Source organism: Balaenoptera physalus (assembly GCF_965194825.1).
Source record: "Balaenoptera physalus genome assembly, chromosome: 4".
Lineage (NCBI taxonomy): Eukaryota > Metazoa > Chordata > Mammalia > Artiodactyla > Balaenopteridae > Balaenoptera > Balaenoptera physalus.
The window spans coordinates 100,658,757-100,673,356 of record NC_138891.1 but is presented as its reverse complement, the minus strand read 5'-3'; the positions used below and the strand labels follow the sequence as shown (position 1 = coordinate 100,673,356).

The 14,600-nt window shown below is 38.5% G+C and overlaps 1 protein-coding gene and 1 long non-coding RNA gene across 2 annotated transcripts in view; one reads left to right on the top strand and one right to left on the bottom strand.

The window, feature by feature from the left end:
• LOC309660153 overlaps window positions 1-14,600 on the bottom strand; it is a 639,313-nt gene that overhangs the window by 504,473 nt on the left and 120,240 nt on the right. The gene's annotated exons all lie outside the window — the stretch shown is intronic.
• Window positions 1-14,600, top strand: part of EPHA6 (EPH receptor A6) — an 870,129-nt gene that overhangs the window by 839,063 nt on the left and 16,466 nt on the right. The window lies entirely within an intron of this gene.

Below are 14,600 nucleotides of genomic sequence, written 5' to 3'. Positions count from 1 at the left end.
TTTTGGTTAGCTCACCACGGCTACTGTTTCTCCCTGCCTTGGAGCGTTGCGTTAGAAGCTGGGTCCTGCTCAGTCCTGTAGGTGCCTACTGACTCTGCGGAGAATACCAGGTCCAGAAACCTACATGGCAGCAGGTTCAAGGTCATAAAACACTGCTCAATCTTGCTCTTTAAAGCACATCATCAAAACATAAAGCCAGGTGGCTCGGTCCTGCCGAACATTTGCCCTTAAGTACAGAGTACGCCATAATCAGCAGCCTTTGCTCCACTCCCAACACTTAGACTTTTGGGATCCAGGTCATTTGCCTAGAGTTTACTGTCCTTCAGGGAATTTTATTTGAAGGACCTCGTTGCTCTTTCCTGTCTCTGGGCCTTGTTTGGGGCAACTTGTGACCACCTCTCCAGCTCTTCTTAAAATTGAATCCCAGAAGCAGAAATTCGTCCCTTCTCTCCCAGAAGGAACTCATCTTTCTTTAACCAGTTATCCAAGGTAATAGAAGCCCTGGATCCAGTCACCATAGTTCCTGCTCTACTCTTAACCCAAAATAACGCTTGCCTGCCTGTCCTACTTTGACATGACTAAAATAAGCCATTCAAGCAAATCTCTAGAATAACAAGTCCTCCCAGATGAGTTAAAAGTCCTCCAGATGAGTTAAAGTCTTCACTGCACAGAAGAGCCCTCAGTTCAAGTGCCCTCCTTAACTGGTACTCCATTTAGTCCTTGTCTTAACCTGTTTCCTGACAGACGTAAAATAAAAAATTGCCTAACTCAGAGGACTCCAAGCTTTACTAATAATACATCCTTGCCAGTAAAAAGTTCTTGAGCGTTCACAACTGACACATGTATACTCATTTGCACATTGTATACAAGTACTACCGTACTAATATATTCATTTTTCATTAAAAAATATTCATTGGGTGCCTTCTCTGTTTCAGGAAGCGGAGATACAACAGAAAACAAGTGTTACACCTGGAAGGGACCATAAAGATTATCTAGTCCAACCCAAGTTGAACTTGGTTATGAAACTGAGGCTTAGAGAAGTGACATGATTTCCCTAGAATCACATAGTAAGTGCTTTGACAGTGATATTAGAAGACAATTCTAGTAACCTTTTAGAAGACGTTATGGGCAAGGAGAAGAGAAGAGGGGATAACTGCCTCTTTCATGGTGGTTTAGTTCACAGTCTATGGGTCAGTGATTTCTTGCCCTCATTGAGTTTATATTCTAGCAAGAGGGAAACAGACTTTAAACAAAGTAAATCAGTAAAATATATAATATGTAACCTGATAATCACTGCTTTGGGGGAAAAAAGCAAGAAAGGAGAATAAGAAATGCTAAGGGTTTGATTTTAAATATATATATTGCCAAATACATTTGTAACAGTCATTTCATTATGGCCATAAAAGTCATAGTCATTCTTATTAGACATGCATAAATAGTCTTTCTTACAATAGGATGAGACAAATAAACATAAAGAGAAGTTCTATTATTTTTCCTGCCTCCTGGAATATCATCTTGCCGCCTGGGATACATTGTACCACCAATTTGGTAACCACGGCCATCGTTATGTAGACTACAATTCAACAATGAAAGTGCCTCAGTTTCATGACCAATAAATACAATGAAAGGACTAGGTTGAATGATTTTTAATATCCCTTTTAACAGTAACATGCTATGGTTTTATAATCTCTGGAGAAAGAGTTTTATCATACTTGTCTCAGGAAAGGAATGATTCAGATTGTTCTTTTCTCAAGTTTAGGAATCTCTGTGGAGGTACAAGAAATCCGATAGGACTTCCACAGAGCAGAGCATGTACAAGGGAAGATACCAGACTGCAAGACAGATTTTCTAGGAGAGCAGCCTCTGAGAGAAAAAGCCCAAATGTGTAGTTTCCAACACAGACCCCCATGTAAATTGTTCTTAACTGTTGCCTAGCGTAGTCCAAACCCTGTTGTCAACTCCTCCCTTCCTGGATCGTGCCCAACAGTTCACCCAGCCATTCTGGCCATGTGTGTTGATGATCTGTGACCAAGATGACCATTTACAGAGCCATTCCGTCTATTAAACCTCATTTGGCCACAAAGACTATATCTGGAATCAGAAGAAGTTGCTGCAGCCAGGAATAGACTCCTGGACATTAAGCCCATCCTCATTCGTTCAGGGTTGCCAATGCCCACAGCACAAGGCTGAATGCTCCCTCCACCCAGAGCTTGGTTGTTCTTCAAGGACCAGGTAAGGGCTAAGCTGGTTATTTTCATGGTCTTTGAGTGGCTACTAAAGAATATGCAAGCAAGAATCTGAAAAGAGGAGAACAAAAAGTTCTGGGGAAAATAAATAAAAAGCCAAACCCTCTAGGTCCTCAGATCAATACAAGAGGAGAGGAAAGTACTAAGAGCTAAAATCTTTTATGTATCTTGTGAATATTCTTTGCTGCTGCAGTAGAGTTGAAATTCTGTTTAGCTTAACATATTGGAAGTCAGAGTATCTGTGACAGATCCTGAAACCAGAATTTCTGTTTGGAAGCAGAAATAGCTTAATCAAAACTTTCCAAGCTGCTCTCTCCAAATATTAGTTATTTCCTGTTTGTCCTGCATTTCTCATGTTTGATCGAAGTTCAGTCTTGTGTTTGACTTTATGCAACCAAGGTGTATTTTAAATAAGGAAAGTCATTTTTAGACAGTAAAAATTCAACTATGCTCTGTTTTAATATTTTTATTACATTTTGGTGAGTTTAATTTATGGGCTTAGTTGAATATGGAATGTTAACATGCTTTAGGATTTTAAATGAGTTTAGGAAATTTCAGATAGTTTTCATGAAATAGTCCCTCCATTCTGCAGACTGTGGCATATTTCATTGCAATGAACGATTCTGAGTTTACATAATCTATTTTCGTGAATAATATAATGATTTTCCCAAAGGTCAGTGATAATGTACATTAGGAATGTACATAAGGAAATGAGAAAACACAGAGTACCCAGGACTAGTCCATAAAAGACATACCAAACGTAACAGTAGGTGCCATCTGCTTAGCCTTTCAGCAGTTTGAACACATGCCAGTCACTGGGCATGTGGATGGGGATGGAGAACTGGAAAATCCAGCCCCCGCTGCCAAGGAGCCGTCTGCGTAGGGGAGGAGATGAAGTTCTGGCATTTCTAAGTCTTGCCCCTGCCCCCAAGTAGAATGTACACTCCTCAAGAGTGGACCTCAGGCCTTCTTTTCCTTTTTAATATAAACAACACTGTGTGAATGCAACATAGCTATTTATTAGCATATGCCAAAAAAGCATGCATACTCTATTATTCAAGGTACTTTTGATTATAAATGACAGAAACTCAATGTGAACTAACTTAAGTAAAAATAAATGTTTTCATTCATGAGACTAAGAAGGAGTTGAGCAGTGCTATATCTCGGGGATCTGCAGGATTTTTAGTGCTTCCCAAGCACTAGGTCCATTGACCTCATTTTCTCCTATTGCAGAGGTCTTCTTCTTTGCTTTATTCTTCTTTATGCTCCAGGGTTCAGCATTCCAGCTTAGCAACCTCAGCAGAATGAAACCTTCTCTCTGTGAAAATTCATACACCAATCCCAGAGAAGACTGGTTGGCTGTGTTAGGGCTCTACCCAACTCTGAACCAAAACCATGCCAGGGAATGGACACTAGGATCGGCCCAGCAAGGTTTAGGTACCAGCATGTGCATTCGGAGGTGGGTGGAGCATTGTGGTTGGCAATTTCCCCATAATCACATGGAGTGAGGAAGGAAGTCCCCAAGGGAAAGCAGTTGTGCTGCCAGAGATATACTATAGTATTCTTTTCTGTGCATTGTTTTCAAGAACAGTTTTATTTATTGCAGTATCAAATGGCACCAAAATATTAACACTGTGCATCATTATATTCTAGTGCGGCAGCAGGTGTAGTGGAAAGATCATGAGAGCTTTAGAGCAGGGTTTCACAACCTCGGAACTATTGTTGGGCCAAATAATCCTTTGTTGTGGTGTGCGGGCAGGGGTGCTGTCCTGTGCATCTTTCACACCATCCCCGGCCTCTACCCACTAGGTGCGAGTACCACCCTCCCAGTCATGACAATCAAAACTGCCCCCAAACATTAACCAGTCAGAGATGGAGTATAAAAATCACTCCCAGTTAGAAGCCACTGCTTTAGAGCTAGAAAGATCGGGGTTGAAATCCCAGCTCTGCAGTTCACGGGCCATGTACTCTTAGGCAAGGGGTTTCAGCTTTCTGAGACACTGTCTATAATGGGGTTCAAAATACTCAACTGCAGGATTTGAAAAAGTGAAAGATAACATATATAAAGCACCTGGTACATAGAAGGTATTTAATTAATCAATGGTAATAATCATAGCTTGCAATTTCTGAATTTATTATGAGCCAAGTATTTTAGGATATTGGCTCATTTAATCCTCAGAATAATTCTTTAAGATAGATACTCTTTTTACTCCCATTTGTAGATACGAGACTTTCTAGAAAGTTTAAACAACTTACCCAAGGTTACTAGATGGTTAACGACAGAACTGAAGTTGAAGCCCCTACTTACTCCTAAGTGCATGCTTTTACCCTCTGAGCTATACCGTAGAAGTCTAATTTTCAAAGGAGTCTCCATACCACGCAAGCTCTACGTAATGAGATCAAAGCATCTTTAATTATGTATGCCACTGTGTCACAAGAGAAGTGTTTTCATTGTTTCCTGTCAGCAAAAGAATGTGGATTGACTCACTATCGTTTGGAACTATAAATCTTTTCTGCAGTATTTTTTTGTCTTGATGTTAAAAATTTATAAAATGTACTATATTTATTATATTTCTTAAAAATATTTAAGGCAGTAGCTTAAAATAAAATTCTAATCATCAATATATTTAGCCTATTACCAGAAACATGTCACAGGCACATTGAAGCTGTATAGTTCCTTGCTGTTTTCTAGCATTTTTGTCTTTTTTTTTTAAGGTACTGCAGGATAATGTTCTATGTTATTTTCATCCAAGTTCAAAATAATTGTTGTTTACTACATAATAGGAGTACATTGTAATGCTAGGAGCTACACTGGCTCCAAAGAGGACACCAAGGGCACTGCAGTTCTTCCAACACTTACACTGTGTAATGTGCTTAACCGAAGAAAATGCAAGCAAAACATGAACAGCAGGCAACATTAAATAATCAAATCCCCACAGAGCTAATATGTAGGAAAAAAACTAGCACCACATAAATGAGAGGCAACTTAGCTCAAACTAATGATGTGAATGCAAGACTGGAGACTTGGATTTTGTTTGTTTTGTTTTTTTCCCTGACATGCTGCTGTTTTAGAAAAAAAAGAAAGGATGAATGAATGAAAAAGAAAGGAAGGGAGGAAGGAAGGAAAGGGAGGAAGGAAGGAAAGGAAGGAAGGGAGGGAGGAAGGGAGGGAGGGAAGGAAGGATTCACCTTGAAGCAATTTGAAACCCAAATGCCTTCTAGGTATGGTATCATTTAGGTATATGCTACACAGCTAGTTCAGTTTCCCAAAAAGAGAACCACTATCAGAGAACATCTCATTTGAGGCTTAGTAGGAAACATAATGCTGCCTCATTGTTTTGGGGGTTTTTTTCTCCTTACTTTTCAAAAGCTTTTATATAATAGTGAGTTTTGCTTTAGATTGCTTTCTGAAACTTACCTGAAGAAAAAAATTAGAGTTCAGCTTTAGGATACTTTTTTATATAGATGATGTGGTTAGAAATAACCTTTTGACCTTACCTGAATTGATCCCTCTTTTCAAAATTTGAGAAGGAAGAAAATAACCTTTTACCATATTTCGTATTTGTCTTCATAATTTTATAACCTTTCTCAATTATAGGTCAGTATTTCAGCCAAGAATGGTGGATGTGTAGAATCCACTTACCTCAAATGCAGTATAATTTTATGACTCAGAGAGTCCAGTCATTTCCAATTTTTGTCACTGATTAGATTTTCCAAACTCTACTTTATTATGTAATGGTCCTTGTGTAATGATCTGTGTAAGATACAGTAAACTGCTAAAGGCCCATTCCCATTATTTCAACCTTCCATATTACAGAGGGAATTTTTGCACTTGTTTGATTATGTTTCTACCAAAGTAATTTTCAAAATGACCTTCTTTTTCTCAATTTTTCAGTAATTCCTACTATTGGTACACAGGCAAGGGCAACATTTTAATTAAATACACACTAATTACACTAACATGATGCATGTCTGTTACAGAGGCAAGAGTAATAGGGGATATTATGAGATTCAATCAATCACCATTTTAAGTAATTCAAATAGTAAGGTTTCAAGTAGAGGAAACCAATAACCAGTATGCTACTAACACAGTATAATTTTCAAGGGAAATTTTTTTTTCTAAATGGCCACAAAGCTAGAAGATATATACATACCAGCAACATTCTCATAAAAAATTAATTATACCTTCAATTTCTATTTGGAAGAAATTGACAGTCTACTGCTCTTTTAATTTTTATAATTATTTTTTTCTCTTTAAAACGTATTTACAAAGAGGGCTTTTTTCTTTTTGCCAATTAGGACAAATATCTTGTTTTTATTATATTCATCTATAAAATGTAGAAAATGCCAGATTGTTACAGTAAAGGAAGTTCTTGTCAGATGCTAGATTCTATATCTTTTTTTAAAACATTTATTTTTTATTGAAGTATAGTTGAATTACAATGTTGTGTTAATTACTGCTATACAACAAAGTGACTCAGTTATACATATATATACATTCTTTTCCTTTATGGTTTATCCCAGGATATTGAATATAGTTCCCTGTGCTATACAGTAGGACCTTGCTGTTATCCATTCTGTATATTCCATCTGCTAATCCCAAACTCCCAATCCAACCCTCTCCCAGCTCCCTCCCTCTTGGCAACCACCAGTCTATTCTCTATGTCCCTGATTCTGTTTCTGTTTCATAGATAGGTTCATTTGTGTCATTTTTTAGATTACACATATAAGTGATATCATATGGTATTTGTCTTTCTTTTTCTGACTTACTTCACTTAGTATAATAATCTCTAATTGCATCCATGTTGCTGCAAATGGCATTATTTTGTTCTTCTTTATGGCTGAGTAGTACTCCATTGTATATATGTACCACATCTTCTTTATCCATTCATCTGTCAATGGACATTTAGGTTGTTTCCATGTCTTGACTCTTGTGAATAGTGCTGCTATGAACAAAGGGGTGCATGTATCTTTTTGAATTATAGTTTTGTCTGGATATATGCCCAGGAATGGGATTGTGGATCATATGGTAATTTGATTTTTAGTTTTCTGAGGAACCTCCATACGGCTTTCCACAGTGGCTGCACCAACTTACATTCCCACCAACACTGTAAAAGGGTTCCCTTTTCTCCACACCCTCTCCAGCATTTGTTATTTGTAGACTTTTTAATGATGGTCATTCTGACTGGCATGAGGTGATACCTCACTGTAGTTTTGATTTGCATTTCTCTAATAATTAGTGATGTTGAGCATCTTTTCATGTGCCTATTGGCCATCTGTATTTCTTCTTTGGAGAAATGTCTCAAAGAGGATATTTTAAAATCCCCTTTTCCTTTGTACTCATAAACTATTTTTCCATAGCTTTCTGATATCTTTAGTGGGCCCAGGAAATATGTTATTAAAGTTGCCTATTATCTTTCTAAAATTGAAATGATGCATCAGTGAAGAAATATCTGTGTTTTTCCTAGAGAGTGCTTGGGAAAATGGGCCTGAGTTTTAAGAACATTGTCTTCTTAAAGAAACAATTATTTCAGAAAAGTAGATTTGGAATGTGTGTTTATATTTCCAAAAAGTATACTTTGTTGGAGGGGAACTGGCATAGTAGTGAACATCATGGTTCCCCATAAGAATAAAAAATTTTACAATTTGTATGGAAACACAAAAGACCCCAAATAGCCAAAGCAATTTTGAGAAAGAAAAATGGAGCTGGAAGAATCAGGCTCCCTGACTTCAGACTATACTACAAAGGTACAGTAATCAGGACAGTATGGTCCTGGCACAAAAACAGAAATATAGATCAATGGAACAGGATAGAAATCCCAGAGATAAATCCATGCACATATGGTCACCTTATCTTTTATAAAGGAAGCAAGAATATACAGTGGAGAAAAGACAGCCTCTTCAATAAGTGGTGCCTGGAAAACTGGACAGCTACATGTAAAAGAATGAAAGTAGAACACTCCCTAACATCATACACAAAAATAAACTCAAAATGGATTAAAGACCTAAATGTAAGACCAGACACTATTAAACTCTTAGAGGAATACTTAGGAATAACACTCTTTGACAGAAACCACAGCAAGATCTTTTTTGACCCACCTCCTAGAGTAATGGAAATAAAAACAAAATAAACAAGTGGGACCTAATTAAACTTAAAGCTTTTGCATAGCAAAGGAAACTATAAACAAGATGAAAAGACAACCCTCAGAAAGGAAGAAAATATTTTCAAATGAAGCAGCTGACAAGGGATTAATCTACAAAATATACAAACAGCTCATGCAGCTCAGTATCAAAAAAATAAACAACCCAAGCAAAAAATGGGCAGAAAACCTAAATAGACATTTTCCCAAAGAAGATATGCAGATGGCCAAGAGGCACATGAAAAGATGCTCAACATCACTATTAGAGAAATGCAGATCAAAACTACAATGAGGTATCACCTCACACCAGTCAGAATGGCCATCATCAAAAAATCTACAAACAGGGCTTCCCTGGTGGCGCAGTGGTTGAGAATCTGCCTGCCAATGCAGGGGACAGGGGTTCGAGCCCTGGTCTGGGAAGATCCCACATGACGCGGAGCAACTGGGCCCGTGAGCCACAACTACTGAGCCTGCGCGTCTGGAGCCTGTGCTCTGCAACAAGAGAGGCCGCGATAGTGAGAGGCCCGCGCACCGCAATGAGGAGTGGCCCCCGCTTGCCACAACTAGAGAAAGCCCTCGCACAGAAACGAAGACCCAACACAGCCATAAATAAAAAATAAATCAATTAATTTTTAAAAATCTACAAACAATATAAATGCTGGAGAGGGTGTGGAGAAAAGGGAACTCTCTTGTACTGTTGGTGGGAATATAAATTGATACATCCACTATGGAGAACAGTATGGAGGTTCTTTAAAAAACTAAAAATAGAGCTACCATATGACCCAGAATGTACCCTGAGAAAACCGTAATTCAAAAAGACACATGCACCACAATGTTCATTGCAGCACTATTTACAAAAGCCAGGTCATGGAAACAACCTAAATGTCCATCAACAGATGAATAGATAAAGAAGATATGTGGTACATACATACAATGGAATATTACTCAGTCATAAAAAGGAATGAAATTTGGTCATTTGTAGAGATGTGGATGGACCTAGAGTCTGTCATACAGAGTGAAGTAAGTCAGAAGAGAAAAACAAATATCGTATATTAACGCATATATGTGGAATCTAGAAAAATGGTACAGATGAACCTATTTGCAGGGCAGAAATAGAGACGCAGACATAAAGAACGGACATGTGGACATAGGAGAATGGGGAGAGGGGCTGGGATGAATTGGGAATTGGGATTGACATATATACACTACCATGTGTAAAATAGATAGCTAGTGGGAACCTGATGTATAGCACAGGAAGCTCAGCTCCATGCTCTTTGGTGACCTAGATGGGTGGGATGGGGGGTTGGGAAGGACGTCCAAGAGGGAGGGGATATGTATACATATAGCTGATTCACTTCGTTGTACATCAGAAACTAACAGAATATTGTAAAGCAACTATACCCCAATTAAAAATCCAAAACAAAAACATCATGGTTCCCCAAACCTTCCTAGTCTTAGTTTACTGGGATATAGTCTGTCCCTATCTGGATTTTTGTCTCTCTGCACCAGGAGCCCTGTGGGAAAAAGTCCTTTCAAAGGAAGCCAAATCTAGATCTGGACGCTACAGAACTTGGAGATCAAGAGATGTTACCAGACGTCCTGCAGATTAAGCGTTCAGTTTCACTGACTCTAGAAACATCGTTTTTTGAGCTGAAAAGTACAATCACAAGTACTGAATCCAGTTTCCTTTTCTTAATGGGGAGACAGAGACTTTCCTAAGAGCAGAGCTTGTTCATGACAGTTTAGGACAACAATGCAATCAGGTGACTCCTTCACTAATGCTCTTTCCACTACTTAAAAACTGAAGCATAGTTGCTTAGAAGGTGTTAATTATCTCAGTCTCAAGAAGTGTGACTTTTGGGAATTCCTTGGTGGTCCAGTGTTTAGGACTCAGCACTTTCACTGCTGAGGGCCCGGGTTCAATCCCTGGCTGGGAAACTATGATCCCACAAGCCGTGTGATGTGGCCAAAAAAAAAAAAGTGTGACTTTCAACTGTTAGGGCTAAAGATTTTCCAAACCATAAATCATATCATCAGCAACCTTTTAACCTATGAATCCTACACTTCATATTTTCCCCCATTTTGTCCACTCATTCAACAATCTGAAAGGTGGTAACCTACTAAGGACAAGCACTCTCCATTTTTATAGATCCTTGACATTCTATTTCAACTTCCAAAAAATGAGGTTAGAGAACTGTCTTAAGTGTAAGGTTTTAAGAAATTCTTCATCTTAAAGTTTGAAAGGAAATCTTAGGTTTCCATGCCTTAATGATTTAAATTATAAATTAGCTTTGGAAAAATTATTTTCTGTCTGTATCTTATTCTTTCATCACTCTGTCCCCCTTTTTTTCTAATGTACACTGAATTTCATTTGGATTTTGATTGTTTTTCACTGAATTATAAATTCTGTATGTTGAAAAATATTGACTAAGAAAATAGGTATAATATTATAAATGTTATTGACATATAACTACTTCTTTCCTTTCTTTTTTTCTTTTCTTCTTTTGCCTATGCAGACACAATCACTATATTGCATATCAGGAAAATACATTACCAGTGTTTTCAGTATTACTGTTTTATAAACCTAAATGTCCTAATATCTATAAGTAATCATTATCACAAAAAGTAAGGATATACTGGCACTCTGCTTCACCATCCCCCTTCAACCTGAAATTAAGGTTGATGAATTAAATTCATCAACAAAGCCATCATGAATATTTAGAGGGAAGATAGAAGTAAAATCATTTCACAGTCCATTTACTAGTGTATATTTCAGCCCTTGCTAAAATTTTGAGACAGTTTCTTTTAAAATAACTTTTTAAATAACTAAATTCAATGTGCTTCTCTTTAGGAGTTGTTTAGCAGTGTCATAATAATGTGATTCCCTGCACAGCCCAAGCAGTCCTTGTTCAATAGTATTGTTCAGGGATATCTCGGTGTCTTCATATTGACTGTCTACTCCTTGTTTGCCTAGTTTAATAAAAGGTGCACATTGCCTGCTTTGATTCAGAAACTGTCAACACAATTGGAAAACTCATCAGATTCAGCAAGAGCAGAACAGTCTGCTACGTGTCCCAACTGAGCCTTGTGTAGATTCTAGGCTGCTAAAAATTGCAGTGTCATTGACAAGGAACCAGTACGATCTATTTAGAATAACCAGCCAGGTTTTAGATGATAATTTCTGACAGAATCTAATTTCTTCTACCTCTGCATAGAAGTTATCACTGCAGTCATTTTCATATTTTTTCACTTTGTTTTAATTTTCTTCTTACATTTTAAAATAAGGGTATAACCTTGTATAACTCTTCTCCGAAGGATGACAGCCTACAGCTATCATAAAACCATACTGTTAACAAAATTCTCTCTAGTTAATTATCACCCCTTCATATCCTAAAACAATAAACCTCATTTAGTCTTTTAGACAAAACACCCCATATGCTCCTGGCTCCCTGTCAGTCCTTGACTAGGGAATCAGAAATACCTATAAAACAAAACTTCCCACAAAAGACATGTTAATGAAGATAAAGGTTAATATAAAGCTTTCATAGATCACATATATGACAATTGGAGCTCACTCTTTGACTTGACAAGGCATTGTTTTAGATGCTGGGAACATATGGAAAAAAGAAACAGTTCCTGCTCTTGAACTCGGCTTGCCCAGCTGAGAGACGGCAAGTGTTTTGTAGTGGCCAAAGCAAAGGGGAAACAGGATGCAGCCAGAGGTGAGGACTGAGAGCCAGGGTCATGGTGAGCCACTGCAGAATTTCAGGAACGTGATCACAGTTTCACATCAGCAGGATTGCTTTGGATGCGCTACGGGAGATGATTGAGGGAGGAAAAGGGGAGACAAAAAGACTAGTTAGGCAGCTGTTGCAGTGATCAAAATGAAAAATAAATCATTTGAAGAGAGGATTAAAACTGGAGCAGATTTAAAATACATGAAGGTGGTGGAATCAACGTGTCTTAAGTTAATTTTGAGCACCCGGAAAGGCAAAGGCCCAGATGACTCCCTGATCTCTGACCTAAATCACTGGAAAAAGAATGGTACCCTTTTCAGAGGACAGAAATGCCAAAGCAGGGGCTTTCCTGGTGGGGCAGTGGTTAAGAATCCGCCTGCCAATGCAGGGGACACGGGTTTGAGCCCTGGTTCGGGAAGATCCCACATGCCGCGGAGCAACTAAGCCCGTGCGCCACAACTACTGAGCCCACATGCCACAACTACTGAAGCTCGCACGCCGCAACTACTGAAGTCAGCATGCATACAGGCCATGCTCCGCAACAAGAGAAGCCACTGCAATGAGAAGCCCACGTACCGCAACGAAGAGTAGGCCCTGCTCGCCGCAGCTAGAGAAAGCCCTCATGCAGCAACGAAGACCCAACACAGCCAAAAATAAAGTTAATTGATTAATTAATTAATTTAATTAATGCCAAAGCAGGAACAGGGTTAGTTTTGAACAAAAAAAATCATGGCACCTATATGACAACTCTATGAAGTGGTATGTCCCATAGACATAGATGGAGAAATCTGGAGAGAAAGCTGAGCTGGAGCTGCAAGCATAAAAGTCATGAGCAAGTAGGTGAGAGGGAAAGCATGGAGTGTGTAAATGTGTAAGGGAGGCTCAAGAGCTAATTCTGGGAGAAAGGGTCAGGTATGTGGCTCAAGACTCAGAACAGATTTTTCTCTACCACTATCATGATTCAGAGGCTACCAAGGTGATAATATTAGTCCATTCTTCAGGGCATTATTAGCTATGTGATATTGACCCAATCTGTTCATTAGTTTGTGCTTCAGTTTTCTTACCTACAAAATATGTAGAACCACACTCACATAGGTATCTTGAGATCTAAATAAGGTAAGCTGTGTTAAAACACCTAGCCCGGAAATTGACATATAATAAGCTCTCAAAGTTTTATATGTTACTTGAATCCGAAACCAGAAAGATCATAGAAAATTTAACTCATGGTCACTCCAGCCCCAAAATTGCTTCTCCTCCTTTGTCTTCTATCTTTACTAGTTGAGCAAGCCAAAAACCTAGAAGTCATTCTCTTCTCCCTCTACTTCCATACCCAATTTCACCCTAATCCCGCATTCCTGTCAGATCAGTCTATTTCTTGTACCCCACGTCCACTGCTTTCACTAAGGCCATCCTGACCTCTCTCCTGGATCACTGCAAGCCTCCTTCGGGCTTCCCACGCCCTCCGATGCACTCTTCACATTGCAGCCAGAGTGAGCTTCCAAAAGACAAATCTAATGTCATTTACTTGCTAAAACCCTTTGCATAAAGTCTGTATTTATAGCATGCAAAATCATTCATGATCTCAAGAAATATAGTTTTTACTTAACCTTTGAGCCTCAAATCTCACCATTCCTCTCTTTGAAGACTCTATTCTAGCTGCAGAAATCTACTTTCACTCCTTGATCAGGTCACATCTCCTCTCTTGGACCCATCTAGCCTAGTCGACCCTGCTACCTTCTACATTCAGTTCACCTCCTCTGAGAAGCCTCCCCAAGGCTGGGTTAGGTACTCCTCTGAAAAGTTTCCATAACTCCCTGTTCTACATGGCACTTACCATATTCAGACTCCTTGGTTACCTTCGCTAGATTATACATTTCCTAAAGACAGAAATATTTCTTACTCATTATGTTATCCCTTATACACGGTATGCTCAATAGTATATTTTAAGTGATTAATATATATCTGTTTGGATAAATAAATTAAAAATCCATTAGAAAGATGTTGTATCTTTTAACCATCTTCGTGAATCATATTGCTTAAATCTCTTCTCTAGCTACCTTCAAAACCGGAATTTTTACGTGTGTGATCTTCAACAAATTAAACCTCTCTGTGTTTAAGTTCCTTGTCTGTAAACTGAGGATAACAGTAGTACCTACCTCATAGTATTACTGTAAGGATTAAAAGAGTTGATGCATGTAAATCATTTAGAAATGGCACCTGGAAGTTTCCAAGAGCTCTCAGTAATTGTTAACTGTTATTATTATTGTCACTGTTGTTACTGTTGTTATTAATATTTTCCTATAAGGTGGGAACTTCATGTTTGACATCTGTCATGAACCAGGGCTCAGGACATATTTCACAAAGTCACAAGTTAAAGGACAGAGGAAGCTTTAAAGCCAGAGGTCAGCAAGAAGCAATGTCATGAGTCCCTGAACCTCCCACTCTCCCCACAGAAAGGCATTCTAGGACCAGACACG